A 15,927-nucleotide genomic window follows, 5' to 3' on the forward strand; every position below is an offset into this window, starting at 1 on the left:
ATGATCGTCCCAATTTCTTTTGAAATCTATTACACAGGTTCGCAACATATCTTCAATCATCTGAATTGTCCTTTCACTTTGTCCGTCTGTCTGCGGATGATATGTCGTACTCATTTTCAATTTCGTTCCCAAATGATCATGGAATTGTCGCCAAAATCTTGAATTAAACCTTGGATCTCTATCAGACACGATAGATACAGGAACTCCATGACGCATCATGATCTCATCCAAATACAATTTGACCAACTTTTCCAATGAAAACCTTTCATTTATCGGCAAGAAATGTGCTGACTTTGTCAACCGATCGATTACCACCCAAATTGTATCATGATTTGACTTGGTTTTAGGTAATCCTACCACGAAATCCATCGCCATATGCTCCCATTTCCATTCGGGTATTTCCAGTGGCTGAAGCAATCCGCTTGGCCTTTGATGTTCCGCTTTGACTCTTTGGCACGTGAAACATTTACTTATCCATTCCGCAATTTCCTTTTTCATGTTTGGCCACCAATAACTTTCTTTTAAATCCTGGTACATTTTCGTACTTCCAGGGTGAATTGAAAATCTCGAGTTGTGCGCTTCTTGCAAAATCTCGTGCTTTAGTTCCACAAAATTAGGTATCCAAATACGTGAGTTAACACGGTATATCCCTTTTCCATCCTTTTGAGCTTTAATTTCTTCTCCCGTCAACCTATCCTTTTCGCGATTCATCACTTGCTCTTAACAGCATCGAATATTCAATTCTTTCTGAGTAAAGATATACTTTAAACTTTTATGATCTGTATAAATCTCGCACTTTTCACCGTACAAATAATGCCTCCAAATCTTAAGAGCAAACACAATTGCTGCCAATTCCAAATCGTGCGTTGGATACTTTTGCTCGTGCGGCTTGAGTTGCCTTGACGCATATGCTATTACCTTCCCGTGTTGCATTAACACGCATCCAAGTCCTTTATATGAAGCATCACTAAATATAACAAATTCCCCTTTGTCATCTGGTAATACCAACACTGGGGCGGTTACCAGCCTCTTCTTTAACTCTTGAAAACTTTCCTCGCACTTTTTTGTCCAAACAAACTTCTCGTTCTTTCTCGTCATCTTTGTCAATGGAACGGCAATCATAGAGAAATCTTGCACAAATCTTCCATAATATCCGGCTAATCCCAGAAAACTTCTGACTTCCCTCGGAGTCTTGGGTCTTTCCCAATTCATTACAACTTCTATCTTGGCTGGGTCCACTTTAATTCCTTCTTTATTAACTACATGACCAAGAAATTGCACTTCCTTTAGCCAGAATTCGCACTTTGAAAACTTAGCATACAGTTTCTCTTTTCGCAGAATTTCCAAGGAAATTCTCAAATGCTCCTTATGATCTTCTTCTGTCTTGGAGTAAATCAGTATATCGTCGATAAACACAATAACAAACTTATCCAAATACTGCTTGAATACTCTGTTCATCAGATCCATAAATGCAGCTGGCGCATTCGTCAAGCCAAATGCCATTACCAAAAACTCATAGTGTCCGTATCTCGTTCGGAACGCTGTCTTGGGTATATCTTCCGCTTTAATCTTTAACTGATGATACCCAGATCTTAAGTCAATCTTTGAGAAACACGAAGCTCCTTTTAACTGGTCAAACAAGTCATCGATCCACGGTAGAGGGTACTTATTCTTGATTGTCAACTTATTCAGTTCGCGGTAATCAATGCACAACCTCATACTTCCATCCTTTTTCTTTGCAAATAACATCGGTGTGCCCCACGGGGATACACTCGGTCGGATCACTCATTTGTCCAACAATTCTTGCAACTGAACTGCCAATTCCTTCATCTCGTCCGGTGCCATGCGATAGGGAGCTTTCGACACTGGTTTAGTACCAGGAGCTAAATCAATTGTAAACTCGATCTCTCTATCTGGAGGTAGTCCAGGAAATTCATCAGGAAACACATCCGGGAAATCTCTTACTACCGGAATATCCTCAATCTTCACAGATTCTTTCTCCACGTCCACGACATGAGCCAAATAAACTTCACATCCTTGACGTATTAATCTTCTTGCCTCAATAGCCGTTAGAAATTTCTTCTCTTGCCTCTTTCCTTTAAATAACACTTCCTCACCATCCTTGGTTCTTAACTTCACCTTCTTACTTTTACATTCTATTTGCGCTTCATGGTTTGACAACCAATCCATTCCTAGTATGACCTCAAATTCTCCTAACTTAAAAGGAATTAAGTCAGCAGAAAAGTGTCGACTTTCTATAATCACATCACAATCAGGACAAATCTTACTAACAATAACTTTCTCTTGATTTGCTACCTCTACAATCATATTAGGCTCTAGAGGGTATGCAACACAATTTAACTTATCAAGAATACTTTCAGAGATAAAAGATCTAGTTGCTCCAGAATCCATCAAAACTTTTACTTCTACTGAGTTATAACAAGCATACCTGCTACCACGTCCACCTCTTGCACCGCATCTTTCATTGTCATATTAAAGGTTCTAGCTCTGGGTTGAGCTGATGGTGCTGGGAGAGACGGCGGTCCAGCAATTTTGAGAACATTAGCCTTCTGAACAGGCTCCTTGCAATTCCTGGCCATATGGCCCACTTTGCCACACTTAAAACAAGCCAAATCAGGCTTCCTCACTCCACTTGGACATTCTGAAGAATAATTCCCCTTCTGGTTGCACTTAAAACACATTATATCCAGCTTATTACACCTCCCCGGGTGTCTCTTTCCACAATTCCTGCATTCTTGAATCTGGGGTCTGCTATCCTTCCCCGGTTGTCCAGCTTTCTGGAAATGGTTCTTCTGAGCTCCATTACCGGGTCTAAACTTTTGGAACTTTTGGTTTTGACCTCCACCATTCTTTCCAAACTTCCCTCTGAACTTTGAGCTTCCTTGCTCTTGTTCAGAGCTTTCAAACTTCCCCTTTCTTCCTTCATTTTCTCTTCTTACAGCTTCCCGCTCACCTTCCACTATCATTGCTTTCTGAACCAAAATAGCATAATTCTTAATCTCCAACATTGCTATTTGACTCCTAATCCACGGCTTAAGTCCCTGTTGGAACCTCTTAGCCTTCTTCGCTTCTGTATTCACGTACTCAGGTACGAATCTTGACAATTCCGAAAACTTCACTTCATATTCTGCTACTGACATTTCCTCCTACCTAAGATCCAGAAATTTCATCTCCAACTGATCTTGCATATAGCTTGGCAAATACTTTTCCAGAAATATCTCGGTGAACTTCTCCCATGATAAGTCTTTGCCTTCCAACAACGCCTTAGAAGACTCCCACCAGAAACTTGCTTCATCTATCAGGTAATAACTTGCGTACTGAGCTTTCTTGTCATCCATAACTTCTGATAACTCAAAAGCTTTTTCCATTTCTCTCAACCACGACTGAGCTTTAATCGGGTCTGGCAAACCTAAGAACTCTGGGGGATGAACAGATTGAAAGTGCTTAAAGTTTCCAACTTTAGGGGCCACAGGTTGTTGCAAAAGCTGAGCAAGTCTGCTCATCATAGTGGTTTCTGGGTTTATTTCTGGGTCTTGGGTGGAAATTTCTTCTTCTTGGTGATCTGGTGAGTTGGCCATTTCTTACAAACATGATTGAGCAATTATTAAGCAATACGATGGCATGGCATATATATAACAACAGTTTCTATGAAATCTCTTTTGTGGGTTTTAAGTTTTACCCAATTTGCACATGTAATCCTATTACTACATAATTCTCATATCAATGTTGTTTTATCATGGCATAGAACAGGGTTTTATGAGCTTTAAACATGGTTACACGAAAACATGGTTGTATTAAAATATGGTATTGAGAACAGTTTATAAGATAATCAAGGTGCACAATGGAAAGCAAGACAATGGATTTATTTAAACAAAGGGTACATAGAGATAATTCTGGATATCATAAGTTCTAAGATAAGGTACAATAAATAGCAGGGTTAAACAGAGGAAAAACTATAAAACATCCCCCTATCTACCCCTAACTTCCAACTACTACTACTACAACACTGATCTAAAATACAACAAGATAAATGAAAAGGGATCCCGACATCTGACCAAGTATCCCAAAGCCTACCGGTACTAAAAATAATAATCTACGGGATCAACCAACAGTCCCGTCTAATCATCTAGAATCTCTCTCAACCCAACCAACATCCAGCGAATGATCTTATGCAGCCTCCGGGCCTCAGCATCAGCATCACTAGTGGATGGTCCCTCATCCAATCTCCTCCTGGCAACCTGCTCCACCAATTGAATCCTAGCTCTCCACTCCTCCATTACCATTGAAGTCCTCTGCCTAGAGTCTCGAATCAACCTATCTACCAAAGCTCCCAACTCAGGAATGCGGGAGTACACAAACTCTCAATCCTGGGCTAACTTTCCACCAACACTGACAGGAACAGTCTTAGGCATCTCGGACTCTGGCTCAGGGGTAGGGGTCTCTGAATCTGGCCTCAAGGGTGAAATCTGCATGGGGATCTCACTACTCTCAGAAGGGTCCTCCTCTGGGTCTGAACTAACATACACAGACTCCTTTGGAGAGGGTGGAATAGGGTCCACAGGGGTACCAGTCAAACTAATCTCTGAGTCTGAGTCACTACCACTACTAGGATCCTGAGAGAAAACACAAAACAACAACCAAGAAACAATGTTAGGGTTAAATAAAGCTTCCAGCTAACTCACACCCTAACTCTAGTTCCACCAATAAATACTTTCCCTAGACTATACCTAATAGTCTAACTTAACTATATATGAGCCGAACTTTCTCGCGATATAGATATATTCCCAAAATACCCCTTTTTAAATCCTAACTTGTCTCAGGGACTAGATCCTGTAGCTCTGATACCAACTTGTGATGCCCTCAATCTCGGGGTTAGGAAATGAGGACTCACACACCTCTAATCTAATAATTAAATATGCATAAACCTCGATTAATTACTAACATGATCAACAGGATAAAGTATGAGACAAGATCACAACTACCAATCATAAAATATAACTTACAAGCCCAAAATATTATTAAATAAACAATATCGATTCCGGCTGGGAACCGACAGATAACCCATTGTATCTTTACACACTTCTTTCTAGGCGCGAGCTCACTCTCATTTACCACTACCTGCTCTGGCAACCGGAAGCCCTCAACACGGTAGGGACCACCGGGTACGCTCTTACGAGCAGTGCGCCTAAGCCTGGCCATCTTCTTGCTTAACTGCCATGGTTAGATTAAAACAAAACACATGAGTATAAAACTCAGCAAGTAACTATATAGCAGTTCTACAATATTAATTCATAATATGCTTTACCAAACTCAGGGCATTCTACTTTATCTGATCTAGGTGGCAGATTTCCATCTTTTGGGTTAAGGAAAGGTTTCTGAAGAATAGTATGGGGCTTTCAAGGAACAAGGCTCAAAGCAGGACGAAAGCCGACATTCATCACAAATCATTAAAGGATCAGAATAGATCTTTCAATAGAGGAAAGCAACAGTATTTCAATATATAGAATCAATCATATGATCAACAATTTCAAGAATCAGGGTTCTCGAGCTTTAAGCTTCACGATAACATAAGCAACTCTTTTCAAAGCAATAAAAACCATTTTCATTTTCAAACATCAATTTACTGAACAAAAAGTTTCAGTTTCCCCTTTTTAAATAATCAATTAGAACCCTTGATTGGATCACTTATCTTTCCATTTCATTATGTACGGGTGATTAGCCCGTACCGACCTCCATCCGGTCTTTAAGGTACCAATCAGCATAATTTCAGCCTTAAGTTGGACTAGCCCCGCTAGCCTCTTACCATGACTGGACTAGTCCCACTAGCCTCTTACGTCCCAATCCAATCCATCAGGAATTCATTTGGAAAACCATGAGTTGGAAAAACAAATAGGTTTTCAAAAATCCATTTTTTTATCATTACCAAGCATTTGAAATCATTCGGACTCTTTCAAGTCGAAACTCATTCTTAATTTAGATTTTAAGGAAACAAAGTTCAGGGAGTGATTCAAAGATACGCAAGGAACAATTCATAAGAATTCTGTATCAAGGATAACAAGGCACTAAATTAGAAGGACAGCATTGATTTAGGGATCAATAGGGTGATCAAGAGAAACAGGGTATCATTAAACAGGGTTAACAAGGATAATCAAAGGGTTCAATATAATTCATGGCTTAATAGGTAACTTGAACAGAAAGGACAGATTATCAAAGGGTGAAATCAATAAGCTTATCAATAACAGATTATCAAGAACAAGGGTACTTCAAATCAATATCAGGGTTTCATAAAACAAGGGTTTCATACTTAAACAGTTCAATACTCTACATGGTATGAACAATATTCTCTTTATAACCATTTACACAAGTAATCACAGTTACTTGCCTAAATTTGCTTTCCTGAAGGTTGAACTACTGCCACCTAGTAAATCTTTTCCTTTCCTAGCCTGAATGCCCTCACGCTCTGAATCTACAATAAAACCAAAACCTTAATCAGATTCTCAACTCTCGTTCCCGGAACGATCACTCAATATGATAACTCGACTATATCTTTGACTCGAATATATGAATATAGCTTATACACTTAAGCACATAGCACATAGCATAACCCTTTTCTCGCAACTTTTATATCCTTATACACTTAACAACCAAAGCGTACTCGCTTAACCTTGGCTATTTCTCAGTTACACTAACATAACTCTTTTTACGACCATAGCTATCACTTATAGCTCTTAATATCAAACAATTAAGTTTTCCTTTTCGTTTATTCTTTAATTCGAACCATATATGCAAAACACAACCAAGTACATTCAATTTCAATCCTCATATAATCAAACACAACTACATGCAATTCACGAGGGTCATTTACGCACTTAAATTTCATTCTTTTTAATCAAGAATCCGAATCACAACACATAAAGAATCAAAATCAACAACTTCTTTTAATCAACATGCAATCTTATTACTTTCTAGTTAAACCTTAATTATACCAAAAATCAAGTCACAAAAATTGATTCTTCTTTTCATTAACACAAGGTCAAACCTAGACCTTCACCATGCATTCTCAATTTTTGCATCCAAACAAATGTACAAGTCCAATTATCATAGAATCTTAGTTAACATACTTAAATCACAAAGGAATATACCCCTTTTTGGTACATGCAAACAATAAGAAATTTTATCATCCAATCATTACTAAAAATCATTTTTGATCTTTTAAAACCAAGATCCCATTCGGGTTTTTCAAAAACAAAACATGCAAATTGATATCCTTAATCCTTAAATCACAAATCAACCTATAATTCAACATCAAATCAATAACTCATTCATTTTAAAAGAATCAACATGATTTCCTAAAAATAGTAAGGGCCATTCGGCCTTTTTATCAAAACACCACATGCAAACACAAATATTTGATTTAAAGGTTCTAGAGCTCAGTTTTTAACATCATGGCTCACCACCGGTTCACCGGAGTTCATCACCGGTGGCGGTGGCATCTCGGTGGTGCCCCCATTCGGGGGTTTCCAACCATCAACCACCCATTTTCACAAGTAATACACCCATGCAAGCACATATCCTTATTCAAAACATAAACCCTTTTGTTTTCATGAAAACCGAACTCAAAACCACAAAACCCAACTTTGATTTCTCTCAAGAACTTAAAAATAGCTACATGCATGTATGAATATAAGTAGATATCTCTATTTCTCACACAATCAGGGTTCTATACATGAAAATGAATGAAGAACAAGTGAGAGAGAGTGAAGAGAGAGAGTGTACCGAGAGGGAGATAAAAATCCGAGAGAGAGAAAAAGAAACAAGAGAAAAGAGAGAAAGAAGAGAAGGGTTCGGGAAGAAAAAGAAAGGAGAAGGAGGTGGGGTGGTTTTATATTACCAAGGGAGGGTAATATGGTAATTAGGTTATTATATATTTTGATTCTCTTTTTATCCTTAAAAGAAAATAGAGTTGATCTGCAAATGCTTCTCTCGGAAAGATGAAATTTCTTTGAATAAAAATCTTTAACACGTAGATCTCGAAATTAGCTTTCCAACCATTACTCATAGTGAATTTTTGAGCGAACGGTTGATTTAATGTGAATTTCGTAAACTTGCTTTAATAATAACATTTTCCACATAAAATCAATTTAAAAATACAAAGACCATCAAATAAATTCACTTATCATTTTTAAAAAGGCTCTAGGACCACTACGAAGATAACAGAACAAATCCCATATTTTTATCTTACTCGGATGATTTTATAAAAATGCGTAAAGGTTAATTAAACCTTTATATAATTCACATAATTCCTTTAAAATTCACAAACACTGTCACAGAACACATAGCCATGTATACAGACAACAATCACACATATATAGTCACATAACGACTCAGGTCTGATCATAAAATTTATCTCTCTTTAATCTTTATCCTCTTTTACGCGTATCGGGTCACGTTCAGCCTGACGGCCCGACGCTCAGCGTTTCGATTACGCTTCTCATTATCGTTACTAATCAACACGTCACTTAGGACGAAATACTTTATTTATACATTCATTTCATTTATTCACACATAATTCACATTTTATATTCTTTAACTCCTTATTAGGACGGGTCTCGTTCTACCTGACGGCCCGACACCACAGCTTAACTTCTAAGCTGACTCTTTAAATTGGAACGTTTATATCCACGATCCTATACTCTAATATACAGAAAAGACAATTACTCATCATGTAGTCACATAATTATAATCACATCACATAACACATACTTTATTGACTTAATTACGTCGCATAATTCTCAGTCGTCACAGTGAAGCTACCTGGATCTTTAAGCTTTGGAGGTAGTTTTTATTGCAGCACAGCACTGCACTCTTCCGTTAAAGCAACGGTCTCATGGTCATCCAGTTTCACCTTCCTTGAAAGAATACTCTTCATGAATTTTGCATAACTAGGCATTTGCTCCAGAGCCTCAGCGAAAGGTATGTTGATGTGAAGTTTCTTGAACACCTCCAGAAACTTACCGAACTGCTTATCCAGCTTTTGTTGTTGCAATCTTTTAGGGAAAGGTGGTGGAGGATAGAGTTGTTTCTCCCCTGTATTACCCTCAGGCAGAGTGTGTTCAACAGTAGTCTTCCTTGGTTCCGCCGCTTTCTCCTTTTGCTTCTCTTCTTCATCAACAACTCCAGCTTCTCCGTCTTTCGCTTTGTCAGCAACAGCAACTTTTCCAGACCTTAAGGTAATAGCTTTGACTTGCTCTTTAGCTCCCTTTCTTCCTGGCACTTCAGTATCGCTGGGAAGTGTGCCAGGTTGACGGTTGAGCACTGCATTGGCTATTTGACCAATTTCATTTTCCAAGGTCTTGATAGAAACAGCCTGACTTTTGCACAACAGCTTGAGCTCCTCGAAATCAGCACTAGAAGGTGGGGCAACACCTCCTTATTGAGGATATGATTGCCTTTGAGCGTAATGCTATGGTTGCTGGAATCTAAGTGGATTAAACTATTTACTTACGCCTTGCTGATATGGTTGCTGAATAGCATTCTGATTATTGCTCCAGCTGAAATTGGGATGATTTCTGTTGTTAGGATGATAAGTAGTTGGCACAGGCTACTGCGGTCACTGATAATTGTTCATATACTGAACAGATTCATTAACAAGAGAACACTAATCCGTAGCATGAGAGCCTGCACAAAGCTCACAAACCATAGCTATCTGATTGACTTCATAGGTGGCTAAAGAATCGACCTTCAAAGACAGCGCTTGGAGCTGTGTTGCAATAGCTGTAGCTGCATCAACTTCCAGAATACCTGCTACCTTCCCAGGCATCATCCTTTGAGTTGGGTTTTGATGCTCAATTGCAGCCATAGTTTCAATAAGATTATAAGCCTCAGTATAGCTTTTGGCCCACAAGGCGCCTCCAGCTGCTGCATCGAGCATGGGTCGAGATTGGGCCCCCAAACCATTATAGAAACCAGTGATCACCATCCAGTCAGGCATACCCTGATGTGGACACTTTCTCAACATCTTCTTGTAGCACTCCCAAGCTTCGCACATAGATTCTGTTGGTTGCTGCGAAAACTGAGTAAGAGCACTCCTCATAGCTGCAGTCTTTGCCATTGGATAGAACTTCACTAGAAACTTTTGCGCAAGAGCTTGCCAAGTAGTGATGGACCCAGCTGGTTCAGAATGTAACCAGTCCTTAGCTTTATCCCTCAGAGAGAATGGGAAAAGCCTCAGCTTGATAGCCTCATCAGTCACACCATTATATTTGAAAGTACTACAGATCTCGACAAAATTCCTGATGTGCATGTTGGGGTCTTCAGTCACAGCACCTCCGAAAGAAACAGAATTCTGCACCATCTGAATAGTGTCCGGCTTGATTTCAAAAGTGTTGGCTTGAATAGCCGGATGAAGGATGCTTGACTGAATGTCATCAATTTTAGGCCGAGAAAAGTCCATAAGAGCTGGATCTGACGGAACTATACGATCACCCATGATTATTGGTTCTTTCTGCTCATTCTCTTTATCTGAATCTTCAAAATCTATCTCCTCCGGAATATCAAGAACTGAGCCTGTCTCCTCAGCCGTATCTAAAGTCCTCTTGCGAGTACGAGAACGTATTTGCATAAACGCTCGCTAAAGTATCTGAAACACAACCGGAAACAATAAGTAACACATCTTAATCAATGAGTCCTAATGACCACTGATGGTAAGTACATAAACTAAACAAATACACCGAGTCCCCGGCAGCGGCGCCAAAAACTTGTTAGACATAAAACACGCGCTAATAATTCACGCAAGTATACGCGTTCGCAAGTAATATAGAATAAATTCTAGTTCGTTCCCACAGAGACTCAGACTAATTATGTTCAATTAACACTTACTCACCAATGTATGGTTACTTCTCAATGTCAAGACAATAACACTTAGATTTGATTAACTAATTATTAACTATAATTAACTATGAGAATTAAACACTTAATTGATACTTGAATTAACAATATTAAACACACATGAGATCATAACTTCATTACTACTTCCTTCAATAATTATTGTTATTACCCTTAACATGTAATGATGATGATATTAATCGAACAACACAAAACTGATAAAAGCCAACTTTCATTGTACCAATATCATTCTACCAAACATCCACAATTAAGATAGAAGTTGAATAGGCATCAATTATGTTGAGACCCTATATGTCTACAGAATTTGACAACATAACGATTTAAGCACAAGTTATTCCTTTTGATTACACAAGGCAAGTAAAACGGTTAGAGTTAACCACTAATCATGCATACACATAAATGAACCTATGCTAGCATGGCAAGTTCTAAACCTCAACATCCACAACTTATATGTTCGCGAAGCACATAAGACGAATAAGCGCAACCTATGCTAGATATCATACAATCATCACACACTAAAGTATTAAACAACTAACTAAAGAATTCTATAGTAAATCCGTTACGACCCCATGATCACGATTAGCCCATGATAGAACTCATCGTCACCATGGGTTCATATGAAAACATGATAATAACACTCAATATAAACTAATAAAAATACTTATTAAAACCAGAGTACGTCACAAGAGTAATAAGGTTCAAAGTAAAGAAAACTAGCATCCACTGATACAACGAATAAAAGAATCAAAAGAAAATGTATGTTTCCTCTTCTTCGTTGCGATGTGCTAAAACGGTCTTTTTCCTTCTCTCCTTGCTCTTTGATTGATATCACGATTCATATATGAAACGTCTTTGAAACTACTTATATAGAAGCCCCACAAGACCCAGCCATCTCAGAAGTCAGAAGTCCAACAGAATAAGAACTCTAAAAATCAGTATTTAATTTTACGCCCCTGAGCGGCCGCCCAGCAATCCTGAGCGGTCGCCCAGCTTCCTGAGCGGCCGCCCAGCTAGGCTGAGCGGGCGCCCAGCTGCTCACTGGAAAATTCTTCAATCTGCTCCCGTTTTCTGCTGCATTCTGCTCCTAACTTCCCACATCCAATGCCAAGCACTCCCCTATGCTTATTCCTAATGAAATCTCCCCACAAACGCAAGTTATACCCTGTAATGTACAAACACTAGAAAAACGCATCAAATACACACAATACTAGAATTCAAGACATCAATTCAAGCCATTATAAGACGTTCTAAGTGGTATAAAATGCCACTTATCAAGTATGCAACTGTGTATTGACTATCGAGAATTGAATAAGTTGACCATTAAGAACAAGTGCCCGTTACCAAGGATCGATGATTTATTTGATCAACTGAGAGGCATTGTATGGTTTTCTAAAATTGATTTAAGATCCGGATATCATCAATTAAAGATCAAGCCAGAAGACATTCTGAAGACCGCATTCAGAACCAGATATGGGCATTATGAGTTTCTAGTAATGGCATTTGGATTAACCAATGCACCAGCAGCTTTCATGGATCTGATGAATCGAGTATTCAAGCAGTACTTGGATAAATTCGTGATTGTGTTCATAGATGACATTCTGATCTATTCCAAGACCAAAGAAGAGCATGCAGAGCATTTGAGGATAGTTCTGGAAACACTACGACAGGAGAAATTGTACGTAAAATTTTCTAAGTGTGAATTTTGGTTAAAAGAAGTACGATTTCTTGGGCATGTGATTAGCAATAAAGGCATGGAAGTGGATCCGTCAAAGATTGAAGCTATAGTCAACTGGGAGAGGCCAAAGACACCAACAGAAGTACGAAGTTTCATGGGATTGGCAGGTCACTACAGAAGATTCGTGCAAGATTTTTCGAAGATAGCTATGCCATTGACAAAACTCACCAGGAAGAACCAGAAATTTGAATGGAATGAGAAGTGCGAGGAGAGTTTCCAAGAATTAAAGAATAGATTAGTATCTTCACCAGTGCTAGTCTTACCAGATGATCAAGGAAATTTTGTGATCTACAGTGACGTGTCGTACAAAGGATTGGGATGTGTTTTGATGCAGCACGACAAGGTGATAGCTTACGCTTCAAGACAACTGAAACCACATAAAGAGAAGTATCCAACTCATGATTTGGAACTGGCAGCTATAGTGTTTGTATTGAAGATATGGAGGCATTATCTGTATGGGGAGATGCAAGATCTACATGGACCGCAAGAGTTTGAAGTATATCTTCACCCAGAAGGAATTGAATATGAGGCAAAGAAGATGGCTAGAATTGATCAAGGACTACGACTGTACCATCAACTATCATCCCGGTAAAGTAAATGTGGTGGCCGACGTGCTGAGCGAGAAAGAAAGGTTAAACATGATCACTTCATCTGAGGAATTGATCAAGGAATTTGAAAAGCTTGAAATAGAGGTCAGTACCCCAAATATGTCTGCAGATGTGTTGTGTGCAATATCTTTTCAACCAGAACTATTAGAGAAGATAAGAAGATGTTAGGAAAAGGTAATGAGCCATGAACAAGAAGAGTTAACAGGAGAAGAGATAGGAAGTCAAAAGGATGATAAAGGGATATTAAGATTTTCTTCCAGAATATGGATACCCAACGTAGCCGAGCTGAAAGATGAAATTCTTCGAGACGCTCACAACTCTAGATATTCAATTCATCCCGGAAGTACGAAGATGTTAGGTCACACACACTGTAGAAAGGGGTTGAATATAGTGTATAGCACAATCAAATCAAATTCAAAGAACACAAGTAACAGAAAACAAACTTTATTAAACTCTGTTATAATGTAGAACTGTCCTCTCTCAGTGATGAACAAATATCACGAGAGCTGCTAGGGTTACAATGAATAATATTCTCGATAATGATAACACTTATAGTGTAAACCCTATGTCTGTGTTTATATACTACACAATTACAAGATAATCGCTAATTGGTATGGAATATAATTCTGCTTCCTAAAATATATCAATCAGTTATCTTTTCTTCCAAGTATTCCATTCTTCACATAATTCCTTCTTCATGCATACCTCTTCTTACATTTGTCTTGATCTTCTTTCCTTTCAATCAGCCGCCTTCCTTATCTGAAAGTTTCCTTTAAGTCATGATATTATCTCCTGATAAATATCTCCTGAACCTTAAGTACTGATAACTTAAGTTCTGACTTCAGTATAAGTGTTGATTTCAGTTAAGTACTGATTTGTCCTGTTTAAGTAAGATCTGAAAACTAAACACAAATCATATTAGACATGACATTATCAAATATATCTAACAATCTCCCCCAACTTGTAAATTAGCATAATATACAAGTTTAACAGATATTTGATGATGTCAAAAACATTAAGTACAAATGCATGAGAATTTGACTAGATAACAACTTCAGTCTGTATACACATCAGAATTTGAGCAGTTGTAGATCTTGACTTGGCTTCACTTTCTGATCTCTTTGATGTCAGGAGTTGTTCTGAGATAGTTCTTTAACAAACATCTCTCAGCGTATCTGAGTTCATCAATCATCCTCCTTTTAGCATCTTTGAGATCTGCAGTATCTTCACCAGTTTGGAAGATAACATATCTGAGATCATTAATTTTTGCCTTTCTCAACTCCTGATCTAGTCTTATGACATAGGCTTTGTCAGACTCTAGATTGAATTCAAGTCCCTTAATATCAAGATATGTTCTGATCTTTGCAGTATTAGGCTTCATATCAACAATATCACCCTTGTGATCTCTGTACTTGGGACAGTATGTATTGTCAGACTTTACAGAATAAAGCCTTTTCTGTCTCTGAATTTGAGCCTTTAAATAATTTACAGCACTTTATGTTATTATGTCATTCACTTGAAGTAAGAATAAAGCATGTTCTAGTTCCTCAAAATACTTCAGTGGTATAGCATTTTCCCTTATATGGTAAACCCTTCCATCTGTCATGAAATATAACAAGATGTGTTCTTTCAAGAAGGTATGGTAGACCATCTGTATAGATTCTAGTTGATTCAATCTTTCAGGAGTTGCTCCAATACCTGGTTCACTTAAGGAAGTTGGATCATTGGTTGTGTTTTGCACTCTTCTTTCATCAGCACTACCCAATCCAGATTTATCTCTTGCTTCCTTTCCAGTAACCACTCTTACTTCAAAACCACTTGCTGCAGTCTTCAAAGGTTGAGTCTGTTTGGCTTTAGTGAATCCTAGTAAGAGTAACTTTGAGGATTTAACATGAGCAATGTCAGAGGTTTCCTTTGACTTATCTTCTGATATCAAGCCAACTTGAGCTATGTCAGAGGTTGCTTGGTTCATTATTATATCAGAACTAACTATATCTTGACTCTGAACAACTTGAGCCATGTCAGAGGTTGTTTTAGAAATCTTCCTTGAAGTCAGAGCAAGATCAGCATCTTCAACAGAAATTTCTTCATCCATAGGAGGCACATATACCTTTACAGGTTCACCAACTTTTTCTTTGCCCTTGGACCTTGGATCTATCTGCAATTGTGACTTGGCCTTGGTTGCCACAGGATTTGTCCTTTCTTTTATCATAATGCCTTTAGCCGTAGGAAGTTTCTTTTTAACAATAGAAGCTTCAGATTTGGAGTTGACTTTTTCTAACTTAAGTCTAGCTTCTTCTTCCATTAGACTCTCAAAGTCCATTCCTGGATTTTCTTTCAGAAATATCTGTCTTGAAATTTCTTCATCAAGTTCCAAAAATTTATCAGAACTTATCCTTTTACCAGTATCAGAAGTTATTCTTCTCCCAGTATCAGAACTTGTTCTATGACTTGTAGTTCCAGCTCTACTTGATGAGAGCCCTCCACCTTGACCGCGACCTCTACCCATTCCAGAGTTTCCCGGGTCATTACCATCATCCTTTTTCTTCAGTGTCTTATCAGGTTTGCATTTGGACTTAATTATTTTCTCCCCCTTTTTGGCATCAGCAGGTAATAAAAGAGAGACAAGCAATTCCACTGAGGATTGTATCTCATTGA

This window comes from Apium graveolens, chromosome 7 (assembly GCF_009905375.1).
Source record: "Apium graveolens cultivar Ventura chromosome 7, ASM990537v1, whole genome shotgun sequence".
Classification (NCBI taxonomy): domain Eukaryota; kingdom Viridiplantae; phylum Streptophyta; class Magnoliopsida; order Apiales; family Apiaceae; genus Apium; species Apium graveolens.